Genomic DNA, 10,112 nt, shown 5'->3' with positions numbered 1-10,112 from the left:
CCTGAATCTGATTATGTCCTTCACTCATTATGAACCTCTTTCCCAGCGCCAAGTGTGATCATTACAACTGAAAGCAATAAAAATGCAAATGACCCCAAAAATGATCACTTTTAAGTCCTGGGACTATCTTTGGATATAGTGGCTAAGAGACTGGAGGGTCCAAGCTTTTCCCTTGGGCACGGGCCTCATATAAAAACAATTCAATAACTATTAGGAGCGTATTTTGCACATCACTCGAGGACTACATATTGCCTCCGAAGTAGATTGCATACTGTACCTACCCCAACTCCCTTTTCCCTTTTCAAACAAATTGAAATTGAAATCCAATTCAGAATTTATTAGACCTACCTATCTTTCAAAGGTGCCTCTTTGACGAGTGATGAGAGGAGCTCTCCTCTTGATAAATATTACATTCCCACATCAAAGTGGGAAATCACACAAATTAGGCCTACTACTCTCTCGATTTGTGTCATTTGGAATCTTTTAGAACTGTGAGATAATTTGGTTTATCATGTTTAACCTTTTATCTGGTTCTCATCAAAGCGTGTCAAGTGCTGGTGGTAAAGGGGACTAAGCAGGGTTATGACACATAGGCAGTCATTAACAATCACGCTTAGGGGATTAAAGTCATTCTGGGTTGGTACAAACTACTTAGATTTAGTTGATGTCTGACTTTGGACAGTGTGAGGGCTTAAACAAACCTGAGAGTCAAAACATCCCCTTCACAGTCTTTCCACGCGACACACTAATATTTAACTTGATTCTTGTTTCAAGTTTTCATACCTCGTGCTGTTGTATCATTCAATCTGTATTATTCATGTTATTGTGAGAAGGGTGACTGCTTTGATGTTTTGGGGCGGGGTCCAGAGCTGTTTTGGCTCACTGAGACATTCTGTGATTGGAATCAAATGTTGAAATGTGATCTCTGGATTGGTTCACTGGAAAATAGCTTTTCTCCAGTGTTCAAACTAAAACTCTGTGGTCTGGACAGGATTTACTATGGCAACTTGATGTATTTTGCTCACACAATAATACCAACAATGTGTTACCTCTACTTGAGAGAGAGAGAGAGAGAGAGAGATCACCCAACATGGAGGTCTCTCTCTCTGGACCTGTTCCAATCTGCAACATGGACAAAGGGGGACATCGCTAATTGGACACCGCAGATCCAGTTCCAAAGTGCAACACGGGTTTAATTGTTATTATACAATAATGCCAGTGTGTTGTTAACTAAGTGTGACTGGTAAGGTGAATAGGGGTGCCATTAGAACTTGTCAGGGGTTAAGCAGTACTGAGGGTTCCGCCAGAGGAATGCTGTCGGACGCACTCTCGCATGTCTCCCTAATAAAGCTGAACCCTTATTAATTGATGAACTGTCACAACAGCTCTGAGGAGGCTTTAATTGGGTGCATAGATGCCATGCTGTAATGACCACTTCTGGGACCTGCTGGCAAAAAAGTATTTGTTATTGGCAGGTGGTCGTTCAACATTTGCTACTTTTATTTCCTGTAAATAATTAGTTCATCTGATTAAAAGTGTGGTGTAAATAACCAAACTTATAAATTATACTTTAGGGTAGCCTATAAGCAAAAAGCCACCATGTCTGGGGATTTCTCTGCTACCTTCATTTTTTAATTATACTATCATAATCATAATATGTAGCTAGAGAAGCTTACGTTAAATCTGGTGCAAACCAATGCAATGCATATTAATAGACAATCCATAGATTATCTATAGTTGTGAAAGATGCTTTGAGCAACATATTGACATTGAACTCAACATCAACATATTATCACCATATTCAAAATAACTGCTTCCTTCTTACCCTTTTCCTCAGAGTTTGACTCTTTCTGTTTGACTGTTCAAGAACATTGTTCTTGATGTTTTTAAGGAGGTAGCTAATCTAGTCTCTGTGCATAAGTGTTGAGAGTACAGTTTTATTAGGGCCTGCTAAATGAGCCCCATTATGAGGGGCCCTAGGGCCCAGCCTGGGAGTCTAATCAGTCTGCAGCACCCGGCCCCTGGCCCCCGCCCACGGCCACAATGCGGTCTCCCTTCTCTTCCCTGGTGTAATTAACCAAGTGGCACATCATGGAGCAGAGGAGAAAGCTGCTGTTCCAAAGCCCAGTAATGAGCCTCTGCTTCTCCCACAACACACATGAAACATTTACTGGCAGAGCAAAAACTTTCAGCTCCCTCTCCTCTCACACAAGAAGACGGCTGTGTTTTATATCGTGTGCTTGTGTAGTCAGGGAAACATTATTTTAACAGGGGTATTTCATCGCCGTTTGTATGAGCGTGTATGGTATATGTGTATGGTCCGTAGTCATTGCTTTCAACTCAGTTAGTGTTTATGGATACACTGTGTAGAGTCAACTCACTTTATGTCAAGGTCAGAAGAGACACGTTTTCTTGAATAGCAACACTTGAGTGGTAACATCCTGTACTCACCTCACCTCAACAATAGATAAGGCTAATTCTAATATGATGGTGAAAAACGATGTAGGACAGCTATAGTTTCCTACAAACCAGGTTACCTGGTTTTGTCACTGGTAACAAAATACCACTACTAGTACATTTTTAACAATGCTATAATGTTGTGCATATAGTTACCAATACAACAAAAACCTAGCTTAGGAGTGCAGTAACAGGTCAGCCTGATATTGTGTAAGGGAGTAGAGAATATTGACTTCTGTCTTGCTAAACTAGAGAACAGAGTAGGAAAGGGGTTTCCATGGCAACAACCCAGAAAGCATATCTGTTTTTCCAAGAGTTGCGAACCCTCCTTCTGTTTCATTGTCTAAAGATGAGTGAGTAATGCAGCAGTTAATAGGGGGAAAAGGAGATATTTGCAGTTTCATATTCCTCAGTAGAATTTGGCCTAATTACGTGCGCAGCCTCAATCAAAGTGTCTTTATCAGCAAATGGCTTTAGAGGGGGCAAAATAGTAATTATGAATGAATTACAGGTTGTCTGCCAGAATAATGTTTCACAGACTCTGGGCTCTATTCAAACAAACCCGCATTACAGTATTTGAATCAACGTTGTTTCCACCTCATTTCAACTTCAAAATCTATGTGAAGATGTTAAATCCACAAGGAAAACTGACTGGTTTTGCAGAAAGTCATCAACATAAGGGTATTTCGTATTCTTTTCACCTAACTTTTAACCTAAATCCAATGACATGGGACATGTTATTTCTTTAAAGATCAATTCATGTTAGTTGACAACTCAACCAAGTACAACTCAAAACTAGACGTTGAACGGACGTCTTTGCCCAGTGGGTAGTATCTCTAGACATCCGCGTTGCCAACCACAATTTTCAAATGTTGCCTAGGGGTCTGGTTTTCGAGACTTCTCAAATACTGTAGATTCACCTAACAGGTAGATGTTGATAGTTTTAACTATAAGATACAGTACGTGTGTGCGCAAGCAGTAGTTTCTAAACAAATATACTTCATAAACATTTCTAAGGCAGCTTTGATTGAATCCTGAAAGCCCTGTAACAACCATTAATTCTGTCCATCAAGATATCAAAATCATTTGATGGCCATTGTTATCTACATATTACTAATAATTTGACCGGGTAGGTCATTTACAAAAACGACCCAGTGAACGTTTGATAAAGCACATTTCTATAACTGCAAAGTGTTCAGAGCTTCACTATTCCATTGTCATCGCTCAAAGCCCCTCTCTGCCAGTGTGTAGGCCTATCCCTCCAATGAGATGAGGAATGATAAAGAGGAGGATGATGTTAATGTAGGTCATCCTGCAGTGAGGAGCCGCTAGGAGCAGGGATACTGGCTAATGGCATTACGGCAGGATAGGAGGTGGTTATGATCAATACCAGCACTTCATCATCAGGCCTCTCTGCCTGCACACACACACACACACACACACACACACACACACACACACACACACACACACACACACACACTGGGAAAAGGTCAGTGCACTGCAGGTGCTGTACCAGTGACAAACGTAGGGCTCTGTTCAATCTGTATCACAAAAATTCAGCACGAAAGCCCGCTAGAAATTTAAAGGTAATGTCCCCGCGTTGGCTGAGACGGCATTCATGGTAAACACTGCATAAGTCAGCTAAATACGAAAGGCTTCAGAGATACGGATTGAATAGAGCCCTTAGTCAAAGGACTCCATCTGAACAACTTAATCTCTCACCACGACTGGACTAGCAGATAACAACAGATTGGATAAACAAGTAGGACAGACACTGTTACTAAAATAAAACAAAAGCATGGCCATCATTAAAAGACAAGGGGAGTGGACAGTGACAGTGAAGAGGAAAGAAAAGAAGAGGGGATGGGAAAAGCAATGAAAGGAGAGACAAGGGAGAGGAGAGAAGTGGGGGTCTGAAATGTTTGCATGCAACTAATCGTGAATGGCATGGCAATTTTGTCAAGGGAGGGATTGGCACTGATGATGTCGGCTTCTCTCCCAAGATTGATTAGGCACATCAAGGGAGCCACTGCCTCACCAGAGCCGAGACAGAGAGTAATATGGATTTGTCTCGAAGCTCATATTTCTTCATTTGTTTCCATTACGCCACGTCTACATGGAGCCCTACAAACAACAGTGGCCAGATATCATCCCAGCTGCGACCAAGATTGGCCTAGCTGATTAATTGTTTTTGGGAGGTTTCCTCTCTCAGAGGGTTTTGAATTGCCCGTTTGTCCTGTGTCCCATCGGAGGGCGGTCCGGAGCAGCGATGGATTATGGGTCACAGCTCAGATACTCCATACTCCAACAAGACAGCAAGGACATCAATAAAAATACAAATAAAACATATTTCATCCAAATCTGAGCTTTGTCAATTTTCACATTTAAAGCATGTCATTGTTTTGACTCAGAGTTCAGGCACTGATTGGCAAAAACAATACAATAATATTGATTTTAACAAAATAACATTTTATTTAAAAAGAACATAGACCTCTTTAGCACAGAAAGCATACATATCTATTGACCTCCAGAGCTGTGTTATTGCATTGATAAAAAATATAAACGCAACATGCAACAATTTCACATTTTTTGTGAGTTACAGTTATAAGGAAATCAGTCAATTGAAACAAATTCATTAGGCCCTAATCTATGGATTTCACATGAATGGGCAGGGGTGCAGTCATGCACCCACTGTGGAGCCAGGACCAGCCAGTCAGAATGAGTTTTTCCCGAACAAAGGGCTTTATTAGACATAAATACTCCTCAATTTCATCAGTTGTCCGGGTGGATGGTATGGGGGAAAAAATGACAAACTCTGTTTTGCACATGCGCCTTAAACCTGTAAATTTCCACTGTCTGTTTCTCTCATGTAAGAAGAAGCCAGTATTTTCCTCTCTTGTTTCTGAGTAACTTAGTCACGCGGCCAAAGACAAAGGGCCATCTGAGAGTGACCCGTTTTTGGTCCATCTTGTTCTTATCGTATCTTTCAAGAGCACAGCAGTGTGGAGATATGAAGAGAACAGAGGCTAGCTTGAGCAGCAGCGACAATTCTATCAGCAGAAAGGAGTAACAAATTGGCATTATCACTTGTGCGTACGCTATGTTCTCATCATGATCTCACACACCTGCTAAACTGCCACATAGACAAAGGTTATAAAAGCTGAGACTCAACTCTTGTTCGTTGGGCTCTTAACTCTGCACCTTTTGAGTGATTGTTAACCGCTCCAGAATTGCAATTCTTATAATAAATGCTTGCTGTTTGAAGAATCTACAGTGTTTCTTCCTTTCTGGTTAGAATTTCCATGACACTGGTCTCAGACAATCCCGCAGGTGAAGAAGCTAGATGTGGAGGTCCTGGCTGGCGTGATTACACGTGGTCTGTTGAAGGCCGGTTGCACGTACTGCGAAATTTTCTAAAACGACGTTGGAAGTGACTTTTGGTAGAGAAATGATCATTCAATTCTCTGGCAACAGCTCTGATGGACATTCCTGTTGTCAGCAAGCCAATTGCATGGTCCCTCAAAACCCGAGACAAGTGTGGCATTGTTTTGTGTGAAAAAACTGAACATTTTAGAGTGGCCTTTTATTGTCTTCAGCACAAGGTGCACCTGTGTAATGATCATGCTGTTTCATCAGCTTTTTGATATGCCACACCTATCAGGGGGATGGATTATGGTCACTAGGAGAAATGGTCACTAATAAAGATGTAAACAAATTCGTGCACTGCATTTTAGAGAAATAAGCTTTTTGTGCGTATGGAACATTTCTGGGATCTTTTATTTGGGACCAACACTTTACATGTTGTGTTTGTATTTTTGTTCAGTATATATAGTGCAATAACATTGAAACTCCCATTTGATTTCATATAGATGCAGCGAAACCAGAGATGCAATCTGTTATTCTGATTCTCCACAGTTAGATGTAAAAGCCCATTTAGAAGCGAACAAAACGCACACTGCTGAACAGTCAAAGGTTCCCTCCCTGCGCCTTGAAAATGGCATATCAGTAATACATTGCAAAATGCATAGTGCATAATGTTCCCTGCGTTCAACATACTGTTTCAAAGGAAATTACTTCCTCAGGCATTGCAATTGGTAATGTCTCTTTGATCAAAGAATATAAGACATTAGGTAGACAACCCTTTCCATGTGAAGTGAAACTTCTCGCTCTCAGCCCATCCTAGACTCCACTTTGCAGAAACTCAATGAATTACATTTTCCATGTGTGGTTTCACAGAGAAGGCCCTTGTACATAACCTTAGGTGTTTTTACAACCAACTAACACCTTACTGTATTTTTGGGATCATTACCTTATGTTTTAAGAAAAGTTGTATGATCAATGTGTTTTTTTTTTAAACACATGAGATCCAATCCAGTGGTTTTTGTTGTTGCCATGGTAGCCTGGGAAAGCAAGAGTGGGGTCCTGGGGGATGTTAGATGTGTGAGTTTGTTGGTGAGAACAAAGGAGGGAAGCATTGTAGGGTAATTACATTGTGTTTTCATACCAGGAGGCTCGGCGGTGAAAAACTCTCAGCTGGATTATCTTTCAGCTCTCCCTTTTGGAATGAGTTTCATAGTCAGTGACCCCCAATTCAGATTTCTCTCCTGCAGACACGAGACCTTGGGCTCGGGAATTAAAAGGAAGGTGCTTCTTTGGTGCGAGCAACAGATTCACACACAGCCACATTTGTTAATGTTTTTATTTTATTTATTTTTTTAATCTGGCGATAAACATTGAATTTGTCTGGAAGCCTCAAAGCTATTTTCTCTATTTGTGGTACAAAGCAGAAATTCCTTCCAAAATAAGTATTTTTTTTCTCACTGTGAATGCCTAAACTTGTTTATGCTGGAGAAATGTCCAAGTCAAACAAAGATCAAACCATCAGGGTTAGATCAGGGTTAGTGTTTTTTTTAATGTTCACAGTCAAACTTTTAAACATATCCATTTTGGAGATCAAAGACTTGTCTCAGAGTCAATTTGCCACAACGTCACTGTTGGTGCAATGTCAGTTCATTCACAGTGAATAGGCTGTTGCAATGTAGCCACATTTTCTCAGAATCATTTTCACTCTTTTCCTTTGGGGCTTGTCACCATGAATGAGGCTAACCTATCTCCAGTACAATCCCAGTAACTTAAAATAAATATACTGAACAAAAATATAAATGCAACATGCAACAGTTTCAACGATTTTACTAAGTTACAGTTCATATAAGAAATAAATGAATTAGGCCCAAATCTATGGATTTCACATGACTGGGAAGGGCAGCAGCCATGGATGGGACTGGGAGGGCATAGGCCTCCCAACTTGGGAGCCAAGCCCAGCCAATCAGAATACATTTCCCCCCCAAAAAGGGCTTTATTACAGACAGAAATACTCCTCAGTTTAATCAGCTGCCCGGGTGGCTGTTCTCAGATGATTCTGCAGATGAAGAAGCCGGATTTGGAGGTCCTGGGCTGGCGTGGTTACATGTGGTCTGTGGTTGTGAGGCTGGTTGGACGTACCGCCAAATTCTCTAAAATGACGTTGGATGCAGCTTATGGTAGAGAAATGGACATTAAATTCTCTGGCAACTGCTCTGGTAGATATTCCTGCATGCCAATTGCACGCTCCCTCAAAATTCGAGACATCTGTGGCATTCTGTTGTGTGAAAAAACTTCACGAGTGACCTTTTATTGTCCCCAGCACAAGGTGCACCGTGTAAGGATCATGCTGTTTAATCAGCCTCTTGATATGCCAGATGGATGGATTATTGTGGCAAAAGTGAACTGCTCATTAATAGGGATGTAAGAAAATGTGTGCACAATATTTTAGATAAATAAGCTTTTTGTGCATATGCAAAATTTCTAGGATCTTTTATTTCAGCTCATGAAGCGTGGGACCAACACTTTACATGTTGTATTTATATATCTGTTAAGTATACATAAATAATATTTTGAAAGAACAGGTGTCAAATAATTTGCATACAGGGAGGGATCAGGAAATCTGGTCATAATGTGGACACAGTGAACAGAAATGAGACACATTTGAACCTTTTCACATGTGAGTTCCAAATATCTCTAAAGGTCGCCCCAGTGTGAAATTTTTTGAGGGTGATGTCAGAATGCACTCACTGTTCCAAAACGTGATTGTTACGCAACAAGACAGTTAACCCGCGCTGCGCTTAAACCAAGGCACGCTGCTTTCTAATTATGTATAGGTTTTGCCTCAACTTGTGAATTTCAAGTTATTTTCTAACAAGTTTGATTTTCTAACAGCTTGAATTGAGGTGTGTTCCATCTCCTTATTAATTCACATAAGAAGTAGCCCATTTCACTGTTCTGACAATTTATGTTTGAGGCTTTACTGAGCCGGAAAACTCCTCTCTTTCACAAGAGGCCAAGCACTTCCCCAGTGATTCTCCAGATCAACTATGAAGACATTGAGCATCTCTAGTCAGAACAGGCCTTGCAAAAACTTTTTCCCCCAGGCACATTTTCTGGCTGGCAACTGCATTGCCTTCATTCTTGTTTTCCTTACAAATAATAACTTTGGACATGTGTGCATTCATATCAAAGTAAGTGCCTTATTTCCTGTATATTGTGCTGTTGTTTCTATTGTAGCATACCATATGTATAGTGCCTTTGGAAAGTATTCAGACCCCTTGACTTTTACAATATTTTGTTACGTTACATCCTTATTCTGAAATTGATTAAATTGTTTTTTTCCCCCCTCATCAAACTACACACAATACCCCATAATTACAAAGCAAATACAGGTTTTTAGAAATCTTTGCAAATGTAAAACAATGTCAAACTGAAGAATACCATTTACATAAGTATTCAGACCCTTTACTCATTATTTTGTTGAAGCACCTTTGGCAGCAATTACAGCCTTGAGTCTTCTTGGGTATGACGCAACAAGCTTGGCACACCTGTATCTGAAAAGTTTCTACCATTCTTCTCTGCAGATCCTCTCAAGCTCTGTCAGGTTGGATGGGGAGCGTTGCTACACAGCTATTTTCAGGTCTCTCCAGAGATGTTCGATTGGGTTCAAGTCCGGGCTCTGGCTGGGCCACTCAAGGATATTCAGAGACTTGTCCTGAAGCCACTCCTGTGTTGTCTTGGCTGTGTGCTTAGGGTTATTGTCCTGTTGGAAGGTGAACCTTCACCACAGTCTGAGGTCCTGAGCGCTCAGGAGCAGGTTTTCTTCAAGGATCTCTCTGTACTTTGCTCCGTTCATCTTTGCTTCGATCCTGATTAGTCTCCCAGTCCCTGCCGCTGAAAAACATCCCCACAGCACGATGCTGCCACCACCAAATTTCACCGTAGGGATGGTGCCAGGTTTCCCCCAGACATGACGCTTGGGATTCCGGCCAAGGAGTTGAATCTTGGTTTCATCAGACCAAAGAATCTTGATTCTCATAGTCTGAGAGTCTTTACAGGCCTTTTGGCGAACACCAAGCGAGCTGTCGTGCCTTTTACTGAGGAATGGCTTCCGTCTGGCCGCTCTGCCATAAATTCCTGATTGGTGGAGTGCTGCAGAGATGGTTGTCCTTCTGGAAGGTTCTCCCATCTCCACAGAGGAACTCTAGAGCTCTGTCAGCGTGTCCATCGGGTTCCTGGTCACCTCCCTGACCAAGGCCCTTCTCCCCCGATTATTCAGTTTGGCCGGG

Source organism: Salvelinus fontinalis, chromosome 6 (assembly GCF_029448725.1).
Source record: "Salvelinus fontinalis isolate EN_2023a chromosome 6, ASM2944872v1, whole genome shotgun sequence".
Taxonomy (NCBI): domain Eukaryota; kingdom Metazoa; phylum Chordata; class Actinopteri; order Salmoniformes; family Salmonidae; genus Salvelinus; species Salvelinus fontinalis.
This window is presented reverse-complemented; position numbering follows the sequence as displayed.